This window comes from Microtus ochrogaster, unplaced genomic scaffold, assembly GCF_000317375.1.
Source record: "Microtus ochrogaster isolate Prairie Vole_2 unplaced genomic scaffold, MicOch1.0 UNK3, whole genome shotgun sequence".
NCBI lineage: Eukaryota > Metazoa > Chordata > Mammalia > Rodentia > Cricetidae > Microtus > Microtus ochrogaster.
In genome coordinates, this window is record NW_004949101.1 from 14,465,227 (window position 1) to 14,484,797 (window position 19,571).

Genomic DNA, 19,571 nt, shown 5'->3' on the forward strand with positions numbered 1-19,571 from the left:
TTTGGAATTTTCATTATATGCATTAATTGTCCAGAATAATGTTTCACTAGCCTATTTTCATAAATGTATTTTAATCATATTCACCCCATTAGCCTCCCTGTTGTTCCCTGCCTCTTTCTCTGTTCACTTTCCTTTTCCCAAGTAGCCTTCCTCCTAACTTTTTGTTTGTTTGTAGCCTATCTTTCTCTTGAAATCACCATGTAGCCAAGGATGACCACGCACTCCAGATCCTCTGCCTCTGTCTTCCAAGTAGGCACCATGGCTGTCCCCTTCTTCTCTTCCTTCTCTGCCACCACCACCATCACTACCACCACTCTTTCTCATTCACCTCTCATTTCTTCCTCTCATCCTCCCTCACCACCTCTTCTCATCTATCTCTTCTTTCTCCTCCCCCCCTTCTTCTTCCTCATTTGGTAAATCTAGATTCCACTTATGACAGAAAATGTAGTGTTTTGAGTTTGGCTTATTTCATATAACATGATCCTCAGTTCCATCAATTTTCTTACAATTAACTTGATTTTGTTCTTCATGGGTGAGTAAAACTCCACTGTGTTTATATGCCACAGTTTTTTTTTTTAAAAATTCATTCATCTGTGAATGGGGTCCCATAATGTACCTATAATAAACAGTGATCATCAGAATCTTGCAGGCCAGCAGGGAAAGTAGTTCTTGGCTCAGGCTCTGACCTAATGTATAATTTCCTAAGAAGAATGTTCAGTTTTGTTGGCGGAGGCTGCCTATAGTATCCAGCAGACTTTTCCATGAAGCAGGAAATTTCAAAGACAGTTACACCTATATAGGCAGTTTTTCAATCACTTTCTTCTGTGCCTTGCAGAATGTCTGGTAGACTATTTCATGAAACAGGAGCCCTGAAGACTGTCTCACCTTCTTTAGGTAACTTTAGCAGTCTTTTTTTTTAAGATCCTACATGTCTAGTTTGTACAGCATAGCATAGCATCAAGCAGTTTAGGCAAGAGGAGTTTCTTGCCCAAATGGCTAACAAACTCCATAAGGAGCTTCTTTGATGCCCATCATCATCTTGAAGTAGATTGGTGCTGCCAGGAGCAGATATGTCTCATTGTCATGTAAAGTCCTAAGTTCTTAAAACATTTTAAATGTCATATTCTGTAGGCCCTTGAAAGGTTTGAAGATTATCAATCTAATTGATATATATCAGTATATATCTCAAAAAACCGAACTAACATGACTACAAGCTTGACTATTATAGATGATTATTAATCTGTATTTCTTAATTATACATTACATTTTTTTCACTTTTGCATAATGTATTTTCCTAAAGTATTGTGGAGACTATTAAACATTTACAGATATGAATAAAGCAGTGCCCATCACAGTTTCAATAGTTAATGTCTCATGGCTAAAGTTTTAGCTATACTCTTATTACTCCAAATTTGTCTCTTTTTTTAAATTTATTTATTTATTAAGGACTTCTGCCTCCTCCCCGCCACCGCCTCCCATTTCCCTCCCCCTCCCCCGATCAGGTCCCCCTCCCTCATCAGCTCAAAGAGCAATCAGGGTTCCCTGACCTGTGGAAAGTCCAAGGACCGCCCACCTCCATCCAGGTCTAGTAAGGTGAGCGTCCAAACTTTTTAAATGAGTTGCACAAACACAATACCTTAATCAAGAACAGAAATATACATATAACAAAATTGACCTTAAATTTGTATCAATAAACCAGATCCATACCAATGTAAATCTCTATAGCATATCTACCTTTAAATGTAAATAAATATTTATAAACAATCATTTAAAGAATTTGGGTGTTGTTGTCTAGACTATTTCCTGCTGATTGGGGCACTGTTAATCAGGTCTTTCATGGGGTATCCTGTGAGGTAGGTCTATATCAGCCAGCAGTCCTGAAGCTGTCATGGATGTTGGACCATCTGGGCCATGGCTTCAGGGGGTCTTGTTTGATCAAACCACATTAGTCTAGAAGGAATTGACAGGTTCCCATCCTCTGTAGAAACAAAAGTAGAACCTCTTTTTCAAAGCAACATATCCTTAGACCCAAAGTTTAAAGTCAAGATACCCTTAAAATATATGTTGGTTTAGCTCAGCAATACAATGAAATGTCTCTCTGTACTTAGCTCATTTACAGTCAAAAAATTCAAAGAAAACACAATAATATACATAATCCAGACTCTCAGTGTATATTTTATCTTTACATGGCTTATTTTTCTTACTCTAATACTTTTTTATAAGTTTAATATTTATTTTATTATCTTTACTTCTTTAATCTATGACTGTTTGTACTCTTTCATATTATAACTGTCTATATTCTTTTTACCTTTCTCTCTCAAGCTTATGTACATTTATCCAACACTGTGATCCATTTAGAGATCTTTTTTATCTGAATCTTCTTTATTTCATATCTGCAATTATTTTCTGACCAAGAGTGCTTTTTTTAAAATGCTAAGCAGTCATGGCCTGCTTGCTCCGCCCAGTCCAACATGGTGGAGGCATGTTTGCTGCCTCTGAGAGTCATTTTCTTTGCGGCAGATCCAGGGTCACAGTGGCTCTTTGTCACCATTAAGCAATCTGTAACACACTGCTCACAGACACCATTTAAGTGTTTGACCTCCTAAAAGAGCCAGAGCTCGTGCTGGCAGCTCAAACCAGGAAGCTGCCATTTCAAAGAAACAATGTTTTTTTTTTCTTTTTTGCTGCTAATGCTGAATCAGGAAGACCTCTCTTAAAGGAGCTGCGGTGGTCCTACTCACTGCCAGCAAACAGAGCCCATCCCCGCAAAAAGTGCAGTTACCAAAAAACTGTGCTAAACTCTGTTTTGTGTGTGTGTGTGTGTGTGTGTGTGTGTGTGTGTGTGTGTGTGTGTCTAGAATCCTGCCAACAGCTTTAATAGATATCTGGGGTTTTTTTTTTTTTTGAGACAGAAGCCCCACATTCCAGTATTCTAGCCCACTGAGTTTGATAAGTTCCACAGAGAACAACTTCATGGGGGTGGAAAATACCTTCTGTGTGGGTAGAGAGAATCAGTGAGAAAATCCACATTTGAAACCCTTCACTTACTTCATGGCCAGAGGTCTGTTAAGGAAATAATAACGTCTTTGCTATTTCTTTCACATTTTCTCTCTCTGTATTGGACTAGTTTAATTTGGGCAAACTTTAACTGCACCCAAAAGCATTTATTATGGCACAGGGGAGTGGGCTCAGTGGTGACAAGCACTAACTGTTCTTCCAGAGGACCCAGGTTCAATTCCCAGCCTCCCACAGAGAAGCTCCCTATTTTCAGGGGACCCAACACCCTCTTTGCCTTTTGCAGGTACTGAAAATATGCACTCATCTACTCAGACATACACAGATACACATAAACTAACTAAATATTTATTTGTAGTGTTCTTTTAAGCGAGATATGGGAGTATATGGCTTAATACCAGTAGGGAAGGCATTGGAGATGTAGGCCAGCCTGGGATAACTGTGAGAGCTTGTCTGTACTTCTGAGGCTCAAAAAGGGACACTGGAGTAGTAGGCCAGCTTGAGCTAACTGTGAGATCTTGTCTTTAAAATACAGGGTATATTACCTGTAACATACATGACCGACTAGGCTCAAAGATGGTATGAACTTTTTCCACAGAGAATGAACAATTAAGCAAAACTGAATATTTTTACTATAATTTACCTAGTGGAGACAAAACACGCACAAAGTCTTGGTGTGGTCCACATTCCTGGAAAGAACACAAGACACATCGCCAAGCAGAAGTCCTGTAGGGGTGATTTAAAAAGATGACTAAGCTTTAAAACAAAGAATGACCAGAATTGTTACACTTGGAGAAAAATATATGCTCAATAAAATAAATTTAAAAATTTAAAAAAGAAAAAGGAATTAATCTACCTCAAGACTCAGCAATATTTGGGCATATACCCAAAGGATACTCAATCATACCACAAGAACATTTGCTCAATTATGTTCCTAGCATCATTATTTGTCATAGCCAGAACCTGGAAACATCATAGATGGCCCTTAACTGAAGAATGGATAAAAGAAATGTGGTACATTCACACAATGGAGTACAACTTAGCGGTAAAAAATTAATGACATCTTGAAATTTGCAGGTAAATGAACAGAACTACAACAAAAAACATACTGAGTGAGGTAACCCAGATCCAGAAAGGCAAGCATAATATGTACTCACTCAAAAATGGCTTTTAGACAGAAAGCAAATAATAACCAGCCTACAATCCACAACGCTAGAGAACCAAGACAACAAAGAAGACCCTAAGAGACAAATACATGGATCCACCTAGGAAAAAGAAAAAGACAAGATCTCCCGAGTAAAGTGAGAGTGTGTTGGGGGACACAGGAGGGAGAGGGGAAGAAGGAAGCAGAGTGGGGGGGGAATATATAACTCAATTAAGAACAACAAATAATAAAAAATTGTAATCATGAAAAAAGAATAAAAAGAAGCACCTTTTCAAAACTGTAAGTAAAGTAATGATGTTGGCAGCCATTGTTCAAGTTCTTTCTGTGTTCCAAGTGTAGCCTGGCTGTCCTCATAATGCTGATAGAGAGTGACAGGTGGGAGCGATATCACCTCTATCCCAATCTCAGAGGAGTAGGTTGGGGCTGTCTAGCATGACCTTGTGGTAAGAGGATAAAGTGACAAGATAAAAGGGTCCCAGCTCACTGAGCCTCCACATGGAGTCATCATCCATAGAAAGTTGCCTGACATGCTGGGCTGCGCCAGGTCAACAATAAATATTATGGAGTTAGCAAGGACTTAAATAACAATTACCACAACATGACTTTTTTATGGCAAGGTACAGTTCTTAGAGATAGTAAATAGATAGAGTCTGTTTTTTTTTTTTAAAAAAAAAAATATGTTCTGCCATTCTGTGACTTGACTGGGGAATTGAGGCCATTAAAAAAAGAGCCATTGAAATATTTTGTGTGAATACCTGTCATTTTCTTGATTTTACTTGTTTTGTGTCTTCCAATTCTACATTCGCTTTCCTTCAGTTCTAGTGTGTTTGATTCTTTTCTGCAGCTCTAGCTTCAAGGATATTTCTAGTACTTTCTGCAGTGTTGGCTTAATTTTTGTCAATCCCCCTATCTCTCCCCCACCCTGTGTGTGTGTGGTATAAATTTTTTTCTCCTTCAACTTGCTGAATAAAATATTTTGGACTGGAAGTTATTCTAGGCTGGAAGTTATTATATGTTAGAGCTTTAAATGCACAATTCCAAGCCATCCTGGCATATGAAACTTCTGTGGAAAACCTACAGTTATTCCATAGATTTGCTTTTGTATTTGGTGTTTCTTTCTTGTAGATTTCAATACAACTTATTTGTTCTTTAGATTTAGTGCTTTGACTATAGGCTGGTATGTGGAGGTTCTTCTCTAATTTTGCCTATATGGTATTCTAAATATTTTCTATAAGTAGATGGGAATCTTTTCCCCAAGATTTGGGGCATTTCTGCCTATTTTTATTGAAAATGTTTCCAGTGCATTAGCATAAAATATTTTTCCATCTTTTATACCTGTAACTTAATTTGGTCTTTTCATATTGTCTTGTGGATCCTGTATGCTTTGCTCATACCTTCTTATTAATTTATATTTCTTGTTGCTTGAATATTCCAATTCCTATTAAACATCACATTGTTCTGATTCAGTTTCTTCCCTAAAGTCTGGAGGTATTGTACTAGCCAAGCCTCAGCATACAGTCTCACAAACCCTTTTCTGTCTTTCCCCAAGGTATAGTTCATAGAAAATCTGGAGTACCTCCTTTCCTATGAGTGGATAAAAAAATAAATAAATCCTGGAGTGCCAAGACTGACCAGTAGGGATCCTTTATAATGTTCCTCATTGCTTTGGCTTTTTTTTTTTAAGGTGCTGTCTCACTGATGTTCCAGCCAAGTGCCAAGAGGAGAACAATTACCTAGTTGCACCTTTCTACCCACTACAGCTGCCATGCGCAGCTTCTGTCTCCCTTCTTCCTTTTTTTTTTCTCTTTAAAATGCCAGTCACTGAGAGTATGGTACCAATTTTCTGAGGCTCTCTGTCTTCCACTGTGGCTCATATCACTGCCCCTCACTGGAAATGAAGAGCACCCCAGATCAGGCCACTCCCTCCAGGACAAAGTCTGAACTGTTTCTGACCTCTTAAGATCACTCACAAAGCTTTAAACTTCAGCCATGGAAGCCAACTCCACTGGAAGTTGGAAAGGGACCGTCCAGAACTGAATGGAGTTAGAGCCAGAAGGAACCTAACTCTTTAAATTTAAAAATACCTAGACAGACTCTCGACATTTACTAGCTTAGTTGAATGGGCTTTCTAAAGTAAGAGTAGAGTTCTGGGGGCTGGAGAAATGGCTCAGCAGTTAAAAGCACTGGCTGCTATTCCAGAGGTCCTCAGTCCAATGCCCAGCAACCTCTTCTGGCCTGCAGGCATACATGCGGTCAAAACACTGTATACATAAGAAATAGAAAGAGTAGAGTTTTACATTTTCGTCAATGGTAAGAAACAATGTCTTATGGCCATCATTTAATGGCTACATCTCCTATTAACAAAAGAAACCTAAAATCATACATAAAATCTTCAGTCTACTCGTAAACCGATCATGATGCGGCATCTACAAATTGACCTCTTTTCAAATTCTAAGGATCAGTCTTACCAACAGCATAGTCTTTTGAACTGACTTGTTCTTGTGATCTGTAGCTTCATGGGAATATGAACTCAATACCTTCCTAATCACAGCGAATATTTTCCTATTATTCTTAAACTCAACCTTTTTAGTGTTTATATAAAGCCCTGCATTCTTGTTAGCTATACACTTAATGATTTTATAATCTTACTATAGTCTTTAGAGTCTTTGTCTTTTCAAGCTGAAGAATGCTGCTTCTTAGACTGGTCTCATAAAGACACTCCTTGTGTTGTTTCATGGCTCCTTCCATGCCAGTCATGGGGTTTCTTGATCTACAATCGCCAAGTGATGCAAACAGGGCTAGGTGTGAGTAAACCATGTTTCCCCTGACGGGATGAATAAAGTTTTCTGTGTTCAAGTCTTTCTGAGGCAGCTCAAGATTCTCAGCCACAAGAGTTCACTGTGATGGTTTCTCTAGTCTACATCATGACTCTTTTCTGAGTCATAATTATTCAGATTGTTTTGAGAGTAAGGTGTTCTTCTGCCCTTTGTTTTTCTAATGTGTTGCTACTCTGACACTTGGTAATTAGTAGGGATCCTTGGAACACTGGAGAAAAACTTCAATCTATTGAGTTCAGATTCATTTGGTCCTTTGCAATAATTAGATTTATTTTTTTCTTGTGCATCGTTTTTATTTTAATGGAGTATTTTTTTTTCTGTTGCTAGAATTTGATCTTCTGAAGAAGTAAGGTTTCACAATGGGAAACTCTTCAGAGATTTCCTGGAAATGAGCATTTCTCCAAGCTTGTAAATCAAATATACTTTTCCTCCAGGGGTGTTTTTTTCTATGTAATATTATATGTTTAATGTTTCCATAAAAATGAAGATATAACCACTGTATTTTTAACGCGGAAACAATGTGGGGGGGCTTATCTCAGAAGATGTCTGAACAGGTCAATATTAAGGCTATTCTGTCTCAAACTCCAGTATCACTGATTGCAAATCAAAGAAGATGACTCTTCATTGACATGAAATTACTATCATGATTTTTGAAGGGGTATTTGGAGATCTTTGAGAAGATGGGGATATTTGGATCTAACTGATGGTAACAGGACAGGAGTGGGTCAAATGAAGTCCAACCACTAGTTAAGGCAGTAACTTAATAGTTAAGAGAAAGACCACTTGGTAGAATCAGACTCTGCTAAACATTGAATCTATGATCCCAGGTTATTATGCTGATCTCTGTTGGAGGAGACGACACTTGTTCGTTCTGGGCCCCCAGAACCAAAATAACCACAAGAAAACTGCATTAATTAAAACACTGCTTGGCCCATTAGCTCTAGCTTCTTATTGGCTAACTCTTACATCCTAATTTAACCCACTTCTATTAATTTGTATATCACCACAAGGTTGTGGACTACCAGCAAAGTTCCTGCGTGTCTGACTCTGGCGACGGCTCCATAGCATCTCTCTGACTCTGCCTCCTTTCTCCCAGCATGCCATCTAGTTTTCTTCACCTAGCTCTGTTCCCCTACAGCTCTGCTATAGGCCCAAATCAGTTCCTTTATTAACCAATGAAAGCAACACATAGACAGAAGGACCTCCTACAGATCTCTGATATCTTTATTGATGTAAGATTGATGAAATTATTTACTTTTGGTGCATAATGTAATTTTCATCTCATCACCTACTGAGCACTTTGTATAGAAGGAAAGAATATTGTTGATGTATTCTCAACAGATTTCAGGTGCATATTATCTTTTACCCTACACTTACCATGTTATAGCTAGGTTTCTAGAAGTATAGAACTTATTTTTTTTCAATTGGAATTTTGTAACTTTTGACCAATAACTCTCTCTCCCTTCACTCCTGGGTCCCTGGTAACTATCATTCCATCTCTGCTACTGTGCCAACTCTTTTCATTTTTATTTCTTGGGCCTATGTATTAGTGAAACTCATAATTTTTCTGTATCCATCTGGTATAATAGTCTCCATGAGCTTCTACATTGTCACCAACAATAAGATTTTGTTCTTCTGAAGGCAAAATAGTATTTACTCACATATGCATGCTGTGTTTCCTTTTTCCATTCATCTCCTGGTGAACACCTAAAATGTTCTCGGTCTTGCTGCTGTATTTAATGTTGCGAGGAACATGGCCTTGTAGATATGTCTTTGAAATCATGATAATACATCCTTTATAAGCAAAGTCAGAAATAGACTGTTAAGTCATATCTAGTTTTAGTTTTCAAATTTTTATTTATCTTTGACTCAAGAAGATGGTGGGCAACACGAAGCATACAGTCTACTAGAATCTCCAATCAATAAGCTGACTGACAGCTGTCAAAAGAGGTGGACAAGAGCCAAGACAAGTTTCTGTAGTTATGTATGAAACATTACAGAGCAGAAAAATCCCAGGGGGAACTTTGGGCAATTCCCAGTGATGGCTTCACCTCTGGCTCACTTGTCTCACCTCATCTCACTTCTTAGTGGAAGCATGAAAGCTGGACAGTCAGAACTCTTCATTAGTGCAAAGATTATCTCAAAAGAACACTCATAAAAGGCTCAGCAAATTGTATTTGTGATGGGCGACAGAGCCTAGTATCTCTGCACCTTGGGTACATAACTTCTGCTCCAATTTTCAGCCCAGACAGAGGTGGGGGGGGGCAGTCATGAAGATAAATTCTATACTCAACTTATGTTTGTCCTCTATCACCTCAAATGTTATTGTGCCAACAGGCATTTGATGGATTGAATTACAAAAGCCCAGAAGAAAAGCCAGGCAAAAGTAATTAGAGAAGAAAGAAGTACAAAGAAACTACAGGCAACAGAGGAAGTCACAGACCCAAGGAAAACCAGAGTGGACCTAGGTAAGAACACCAGAGTTTTCTTTTTTCCTTTGTATGCTATTTTATTTTAATTGAGTTCCCCTGTTGGTTGAAGATCACCTGCTGGCAATTTAAGGAAATAATGAAGCAACTGTTTAGTTCCAAACATTCCTCCATAAAACAAACTGTAGGTTTTGAAGGGCATGTGAGCTACTGCCGGTAAATAGAAAAAAAAAAAAAAAAGCCTGCTACCCAGAGGAACCATGTGTTTGGCTAATCTACACACTCTCTTCTGTATACTGTAGTTAAATGATATCTCCCGAGATGGAGTTGTTTATTTGTAATATTGTTGTTTTAATTTGGTTATTACTTCTCAAGTTTCTAGAGAAAAGTCCAAAGGGTAGCTTTCCCCTTAAATATAATGTGTTTCATCCTTTTAAACATATATACGACTAGGCCTGGATTCTGGCTTCTCTATTATTTGATGCCTGGTTGGCTGTTTCACAAGAAGGTAGGTTGGTGATTCCAGCACACCAAGTACTCAGAGCGGTTCTTCTGGGTAATTCAGTAAGTGCCTGGCATTCTCCCACAAGACTATTAAATGTGAACCTTGCATTCTAGTATAAGTGGACAGACCCTATCTTAAGAATGGATCCTGAGTAGTGAAAACTGCCATCACACAAATGTCAGGGACCAACAATCCAATAGAAAATCGCATGTAGTTTTAAAACAAGTTACATTCATTCTGTGAAGAGCTGCTTTTGGATTATGATTGCTTAGGAATGGGGCCAATGAGGAACACAAAGTAGACATCTCTGGAGGACCTACTATAGCGGAGCTGGCTTTCAGTTCCCTGACTGTACTGTAAAGGAAGGGAGCACAAATGCATGGCCCCACAGTCTTAGTTCAGTCCATGTCTGGGTGTGTAGCCAGCTGTTATTTCTACTGCTTTGTCCATCCATCCCTATGAAATGTTTCACCTGGGACTAACCCTGGCTAGGTAGATTTCATTGTCTTTCTGCTTACTAATTGCCCTACAAAGCAATGAACCTCCAAAAAGAAACATCTCCCCAAAGCAAGTCAAGGCAGCCTCTCATCTCAATGGAGCTCCAGAGCTTTGAAATAATCTCATCTGAAAAATTCCTAATTTACAGTATCACACTTTCTTTGGGCCCTCTTGGTGAATTATCCCAAACTCCCAGTTAAAAGATAAAAACAAACTCCATTCACTTATAAAATTCATTTTTTACTTTTATTGCTAAATGAGTTCAAGGTTTGCCTTTACTACACGGCATATAAAAGCATGATCTATAATTGTAGTGCTATGTGTAAATAATTGGAGCAAGAGACACTGAACAACCTGCCCAGGGTCACAACTGAGTAGAAGCTGAACTCAGATTTGACTCCACAATTATGGCCATTGTAGAATCATTAGTTATTCTCCATAAAGATTTTAGCATAAGGCATGTGTTTAATATTTTAAAGTTCTACTTGAAAAATGGCATCTTAACCAACATCAACCACATCTGAGTGTGCCTTGATGCTAACAAGTTCATGATACTTTGAAGAGATCGTTCAGGCCCTGAACTCGAGAGCTCTGCTCTGTGCTCTATTCTCTGTGCTTCTAACTAGAGAGGCAGTGAAAAATCAACAAATTCAAATATCACATTTCATATTAAAATGGAACAAATGCAAGACATTGAATTCCTGACTGGTGGTCACAATGCCATTAGCTGTAGAAGGGAGAGAAGGACGCAGGTCCCTTGTTATCTCAGAGCAATTCTCCCATGATACAGTACTGAGGAATACAAGATGGATGGACGTCATTAGCCATAAGATGGCTTTGCAAATGGCTCAAAACTGAAATTAAAAAGAGAGAAGGGAAGGAAGGCGGGTTGCCATAAGAGTACAATATGACCAACTAAGTATTCTAATGGGCAAGAATGAAAACCTAATAAAGAAAGAATTGTCATTCTCAAAAGATGATAACTTGGCCATTTGAAAGGTCTTTGTAGGAGATGCTTTAGAATTATTGACCTTTGGGGCTTATCTCCTGACAAATTCAAGTGTTGCATCAGGAAGGCAAAGATGTGGTGGAGATGCAAGCAGAACTTCCACAAGCCTCCTGTCCTTGATAACAGTGTTCATCATTCTTTCTTACTTGTATTTCTCCCAGCTTTTCTGATCAGCAAGCTCTAAATCCTTATATAGGACCTAGTACATAGTAGGTGTTCTAAAGTGTTCCAGATGAATGAGCAGAAACTATTGCAGATTAGTTATTGCCTGCAAAGGACAGTAACAATGCCACAGAGATGAAAAAAGAAGTTGGGGCTTTACTCATTCCACTACGTTCTAAGTTATCAACAGTCCCAGGAAAGCATAACTGGAGCCTGCTATCAACAGGGTCCTAATGACAGCCTACTTATCAGCCCGCTAGCATCATCTAGCGCAAATTGCTTCCGACTGTGAATGGCATTTGCCAGCTAGAAGTCCTTTCCAATTGGAGATTGGGAAGAGGTGTTTAAAAGACAAGAAAGTGGAAAGAGATTGAGGTTAGGTGTTAATGGGGGATTTTCAAAACTCCACACACACTTTATGATAAAATGCTTATAAGCTGGAGTCATTTCCTGCATGGAACTATAACCTTTCTTACAGCCTTTTATGGAATTGCTGCCTGACTGAATAGTTACTAATCTAAGACCACATTCCCCTCCCTGCCCCTGCACCCAGAAGCAAACTAGTTAATCAGGGAAGGCTGGGTCTAGGAAGTAGTGCAAAATTAACCACCTGCAGGAGCCTTCCAAGGTCCTCAAGGTCATGGTGCTAATACAGCTCTTCATTCATACTCAAGGCTAATGTAGTTCATCCATTAGTAAGTGTGAATGCTGAGCTAGGTTAGAAAGAGAGTCTTGGTGCTGAGCAATAGTGGAAACTTGAGGAGATGCAGTCCAGTTTGGTATTAAAAGGTTAGTACAATAGTGTCCAGGCAGAACAAGCTAATCAACCCCCTTTAGCAGAAATATACAGTTACAATTCACTAGCTTTAATGATGGTTTTGTGGTGTGGGAAGTCCTTCTTTTTTTTTTTTTTTTTTGGTTAATTAATAAAGCTGCTTTCGGCCAATGGCTTAACAGAGTAAACCCAGATGGGAAATCCAAACAGAGATGTGGAGAGAGAGTAGGTGGAGTCAGGGAGAAGCCATGTAGCCGCATGCAGGTGACAGATGCACCAGAACCTTGCCAGTAAGCCACAAGTCACATGGTGATACAAAGAATAATAGAAATGGGCTACTCACTATTTAGACCAGGCTGACCTCCACTTAAGAGAGATCTGTCTGACTCTGCCAAATGTTGGGATTATTGCCACCGCACCAGGTAATAATTTTCATATCTTAAGGGGAAAGGAGGCAATGTTGCATGATTGAAAATATCACATGCTCTATGAAGGTAGGACAATCACTTTCTCAGTGGAAATCTTAAGATGGCAAGGACGGATACCATTCATTTTAGGAAGACAGTGCTGTCCATTTGCAGATAAACACTTGCAGCTTGTTCCTCTGCCCGTTCCCAGAGATGTGAGCTGCACGGGTGGCTTCCCTGGAGAAGCACCGTATAGCAATGCAAGGGCTCTGCAGTCCAACCAGCATTCTGTGCAAAGGAAAGAACCTCAGGTCGCCCTCTTTCTACTCCTCCAAATTTATCATCTTTCTCTAGTTTATGTGCACGATGGCTTCTGTCTTCGAAACTGGAGAGTCATCAACCACCGGCTTTCAGGGAAGAAGCATGAACTTCCACAGCAGAAACCACCACCTTCCTCTTCAACATCCCAGGAGGATTATGAAAATGAATATCCTTGTCTCCTCTTTGCTGAGTTTTCACCTGAATGCCCGATGAACACACGAGCTGATGGTTGTGCAGATGTCATGAGGTCCTCATTCAGAACTAGACTTCATGCTCAGCCAGGGATGAGGCAAGTGCCCTCCGTAGATGCGCCAGCTGCCACTCACATTCCTCTGAATGAAGGCTTGGTTGGCACATACTCTTGTGTACACCACCATGCTACCTTTGCAAGAATGGGTACCAAGCTCATCTGATATTTCAGCAATTGCTCCATACGATGCATAACCATGGCCTTCTGCAGAGGCTCCCCTGGCAGCTTCCTATATGAAGCAAAAATCCTTAAAATGTCTCCCTCAATCCAACAAAACTGAATCACATCAGCAGTATTCGCTGCAAACACTACTGATCTCCAAGAAATTGGTTTTTTAAAAAAAAAAAACAAACCAATTTTTAAGAATCTAAATCCAAGGAAAATCTTTTTTTTTTTAAACAAAAAAAATAATTTCTTACAGGCTTTTATCTATAAGAGATAGTTTTTGGAGTACATACTGAATTTTCAGGTTAATTCCCAAACTAGATGACTTAAGTACTAAGTAATATGTGTGCCTTTAAAATTTGTATATTAATGTATAGTTGTGTGTTCCTATATTTTTTAAGCTTTTAATAGGAAGAATTTCAACTTTATAGGAGAATTTCAAAAATATTGCCTAGAAATTCTATAAATTTTTCTCTCGAGTACTTCACTGTAAATATGTTGCTTCATTTACTCTGTAACTGTCAACGTCGCACATAGCATATTGTTCTAAACTACTTGGCAGTAAGTTGGCATCGTGTATCTTTACTTTGAAGGTTTTACTGTGTATTTACTAAGAACAGGGATGTGTGCATTCATAGCTAATACATAACTGTTAAAATCAGCACATTTCAAATTAACACAAGTAGTCCACATACAAAGGCCATTAGCTGACCCAATAATGTCCTTTGTAGGTCACTGTTTCCAGGATCTAGGGGATACTTAACTATCATATCTATTAGTTTCCTTCAGGGACCCAAATGGGAAAAGTTGCTGTCCTCCTCTCTGTAGGACACTGGGACGTTCGATGAATGAAGTCTGCTATATTGCAGTTTCCCTTCGTTTGCTTGGGTCTGGTGTTTCCTAGGACAAGACCAGTTTATGGAGGTTTGACTTCGAGATCGTACAATCAATGCATTGTCAGGCCATCTCACAGAGACATGTCTGTCAATTTGTTTCCTTTCCAGCTTTGCTCAGTAGTTACCACTGTGTCTACCAGGTTTTTCCACTGATAAACCACGATGTTTCCTTTCCTCATCAGCGTGTTAGATCTGAGGAGATAATTTGATACAAAGTACACCTTTGTCATCACACTTTCCCTATGTCTTTCTTTCTCTCCATTGATGATTCTTACAGAATTATCATTGCCCAAACTCTTGTTTTGGGGAAGGCAAATTCTTCTCTTAAATAAAAAAGCCAACTGTCAAATTCACCCTACAATGTTAGGTCTACAAGACTATCTGACATCTAACTCAGTGGCAACTTGCTGTACCTGTATTTCATAGCTGGTCCCTCTTGTCTTCCTGGAGTTATAATTGGGCTTTTGTCAGGGATTCTTGAGGACATAGCAGATTCCCTTTCCACTGAAGATGCTAATCTGAGATATACAGGTATGCATATCAGTTTATATTTAACGATGCCAATGAGACTTAAACATTTATGTACCATTTTTATGAAGTGCAGTAGGTGTTATTATTCTAACTTCACAGATGAGAAAAAGAAAACGATGGAACTATTCTGTTAAAATTCAAGCAACTTCTCAGATCAGTGTCTTGCCCCAGAATGATCAGCCAGCAAAATGTATACTCTTAAATAACTATAATATGCTGCCTCCATGTATGTGCCCAAGTTCTGCAATCAAAAGATGCCTACCATTATATACCAATCAATGAAAGTGGTTTGCAAATTCCAACAGTAAATAGGTAACTTACTTTCTAACTAAATTAAATCATGCCAAATATATACATACATATATATATATATATATATATATATATATATATATATATATATATATATACCAATTGATCTTAAATTTGTATCAGTAAACCAAGATCCATACCAATGCAAATCTCTATAGCACTAGATGAAGAGTTACAGACAATTAGTGGCTTCAGAGAGGAAACTAGGCTTTTTCCAGGGATAAATATCTCACAAGTCATCCAATCCCAAGAAGTCAATCCTTAACACATAAATATATGGGCAACATCAAATGAACTCAATAGACTCTTAGACTCTGTGTGTGTATGTGTGTGTGTGTGTGTGTGTGTGTTGTGACAATAATAGTTAGAGAGAAGGAGATAGTGAATTTGAGAGTTGGTGAGGTAACACAGGAGAAGTTGGAAGGGGAGAAGGAAGGGTAGAAATGCTGTAAACATAGCAGTAGTATATGAAATTTCCAAAAAGAAATGAAAATTATTTTTAAAGTTAAGGAATAATGGGAGCAGGTCAGAAGGATGGAAGCAGGTAGTGGAGAAGCAGGAGGAAGGGTTTATGATGACCACAGGGCATATGCTTTGCTCCTTCTAGAGGCAGAAGGAAAATCTGGAATTCTGATGGTCCATAGGTATGCAGAAGCTCGAGGGAGAGGCAATACCAGTTTGGACAATGCTACTGGATAATGCTCTTGTACTCTGTAAAGACTTGTCATTTGTATTGGTTTAATAAAACGCTGATTGGCCAGGCAGGAAGTATAGGCGGGACCAGCAGAGTAGGAGAATTCTGGGATGAGGAAAGGCTCAGTCTACAGTCACCAGCCAGAAGCAGAGGAAGCAAGATGAGAATGCCGCACTGAGAAAAGGTACCAAGCCACGTGGCCAAACATAGACAAGAATTATGGGTTAATTTAAGTTGTAAGAGCTAGTTAATAATTATCCTGAGCTAATAGGCCAGACAGTTTATAATTAATATAAGCCTCTGTGTGTTTCTTTGGGACTGAATGGCTGCAGGACCAGGAGGGACATAAACTTCCATTTACGAAACAACTCATTCTCAGAGGCAGAGATGCAAGGAGGTGGAACACTAAGACGATGGCAGTAGATGGAGTGAGGTCTGCACACGAGGCAAGACTGTTAGGGAGACCCTCGGGCTCTGTCTAGTCCTCTTCAGTCTTATCAGCCTCAGATGATAGCCAGAGGTTGCTGAGAACCCAACAATTACACTGCCGGGCTTATCAGGAGAGTGGAAAAGAATCATGTTTGGTCACCCCAATTCATTTCTCCAAGTAATATAACAGCTGATACAGGCAGATAATGGGCTTATATTTATTCCCAACAAAAGGTCTACGCTACTGTGGATCACAGGTTTGCAAACACAAACACACTCTCTGCTTGTACTAGGCACCAGGAATTCACAGGCATAAGAGTACAAAGCTCCCCTCTTATACTGCAACCCTCCATCACCACCCCCCCACCCAGGCCAACTTCAAATTCATTTATATTGCAACCATCTCTGAAGTCTTATTTAAAGGAAAAGCTGATGAAAGAGAACTTAGAAGAATTACTGTTGGGAACTAAACTATCACCAGGAAGACTTGACTTAGCAGCTGTTAATAAAGAAAAACACAGAGCACAAGGAAGAATTCGAGAACAATCTCTGTTCTAGTTATTAGTGGCCTCTCCCAAGATGCAAGATGGCAGATAAGTGGAAAATTCCCTCCAGGCTTCCACCATAAGCAGCCAATTCTCCACATTGTAAATGTTTAGTGAAGTCGCTAGTGTAACACTCGTAAACCACATGTCTGTGTGTTCCCAGGTAGTCCCAGCCCTCTCCACAGTTACGAAAAGGATGTGTCTCGGGCTTCCCATGATCTGTGGCTGTACCTGAGGGAGGCAAGCCACTTCTGAGCCAATCCACCCAAGAGAGGTGGCCATTTTTCTGTGTGATTTTTAAAAATATGGTCTTCACAGTTGTGGAAGCCAGTAACGATGATGACCTGAGCCTGTTCGGTCACCACAGGGAACACAGCTGCTTTGGAACAGGAATAAATGTCTTCCAGGAAGCCATTAACCGTCAGAGTTTATTTGTTACATCAGCCCTGCCACAGCCTAAGACAATGGAAGAAACGTATATCAATTAGGAGCTGAGAAGCATACCAATAAAATTGCCATACACATATTCTTCAAGTACGTGCTCTTTCCCAAGAGACATTTATGCCCTGGCTACCCCCCAAGGACATTTAGTAATGTCAGTGTTTAGAGTACTTTTGACTGTTCACAGTTAATCTTTGGGGTACTCGACTGGCATCTAGCAGGACAGAAATGCCGCAAATCTCTCACAGTGCCCAGGAGATCCATCAAGAAAATTCTCACCCAACATGTCAGCGGTGCCAGCACTTAGAAACATTGACCCAAAGGAAAAGGCAAATACCCCCACTTTGTATAGGCAATTATATATTTGCTATTCAAAAACCAACTGAAACAGACACTTTTCTGTCCCTTATGTTTTCCACGTAAGCCCCAAACCACACATTTCATAGAATTTCTAAATATGATAGAACAATTTCTATAAAAATCATCATGCTTATTTTCTCTATTCTCCATAAAATTATCAAAGAGTCATTTTAATTGCTTCATTTAGAGCAAAATTTCATTTTTTCCTTTCCGTAGATACAGAAATTCGTACACTCTAGACATTGCAGCATATACCTGTAATCCCAGCACACAAAAGGCTGGGGGGGGGGGGAATCCAACTTCTAGACCAGTCTGGGTTACATAATGAGACTATGTGTCAAAAGAAGACAAAAAATAAAAAATTCACATTAAGATGCTTCTCAGTAAATCCCTCAACTGTTTTGAGAACTAAGGCATAAAACATCAAGCCAAAGTCCCTGCGGATGCTACTGGGTTGGTGACCAGAACTGGAAACTGCCTTTCGCCAGTCTCAATTCCCTATGCCTTCACTGCATACTCCTTCGCGGAAATTGCTCGGCTGAGGACGGTGAACAGCCACTCCGGCCACAGGACGGCTTGGAGAGCTGTGGTGGAGCTCCGCGTTCGAGGACGGTGCATAGTTTCCAGGTGAGAGCGCTTGGTTTCGACGAGACGGGCAGATCAGGAAAGGAGAGCTTTACAGTGAGCTCACCAATACAGCATGTCCCCAGTTAACCAGCACTCCGCAGCCCCGTGTGTGCGTGTCTGTGCGCATCCTCTTCACTCCCAGGTAACTCACAGGGTGGTAGATGACAACCGAACCACAACTTGGCAAGAGCTGTGAGAAACTTCACAAAGAAAATGAATGAAGGCTGGATCCGGACTTGAACTAGATAATTCTAGCCGTTAGCTATGAATCCTGTGGTCTGAATCTGGGCACCACGGGCCTGAATCTTCTCATCTAGACACAAAGGGTATGAATTAAGAAATTTAAAAAAAAAAAAACAGTGTCAGTAATGAAATAAAAGCTACAATCGCCAGGTGTTTTTCATGTGCCAAAAACTATTGCCAAATGCATTTCGCTACCATTCTCAAGGTGGACCTGGCCAGGATGACTGCCCTTTACTGATGAGGAGTATGAAGCCTAAAGAGGTGAGGCCACCTGAGAACACAGCACATAGTAAGAACTAGGATGTGAGTCACCATCTATCAGAGCACAGAGCCAAGTCCCTAGCAACCACATTCTGCAGCCTCCAACTGCGTCAGATCTTTAGACTCTCAAACAGGTTGAAGCATCCGTCAAGGCCCTTCCACACCAAGTAAACCACTCAGATTTTTTGTCACTCATCCACACACCCCAAAGGTAAAAGAAGCTATTGACAGACCTCCCTGGGATCATTCCCAACTCTCTTCCAAACTGTCAATGTGGCACAAGCTAAAGTCATCTGAGAAGAGGGAACCCCAGTTGAGGAAAATGCCCAACTAGAGTGGCCTGTACGTAAGCCTGTGGGCTATTATTTTATTGAGGATCGATGTGAAAGGGTCCAACCCACTGTGCGTGGTGTAGTCCTGGGGCAGATGGTCCTTAGATGTGTAAAATGGAAAACTGAGCAAGCCAGGTGGGGATGAACCAGTAAACAATGTTCCTCCAGGGCTTCTGCTTCAGTTCCTACCTCCAGGTTCTTGCCTTGCCTTTCCTCAACGGGTTGTCATCAAGATATATAAGCCGGATAACCCTCTCCTCTCTAAGTCAGTTTTGGCCATGGTATTTCGTCACAGCAAACTAGGCAGAACTGGAACACAAAAACTTGTTTCTTTCCCGAAAGAACATCCCCATTGTCTCAGA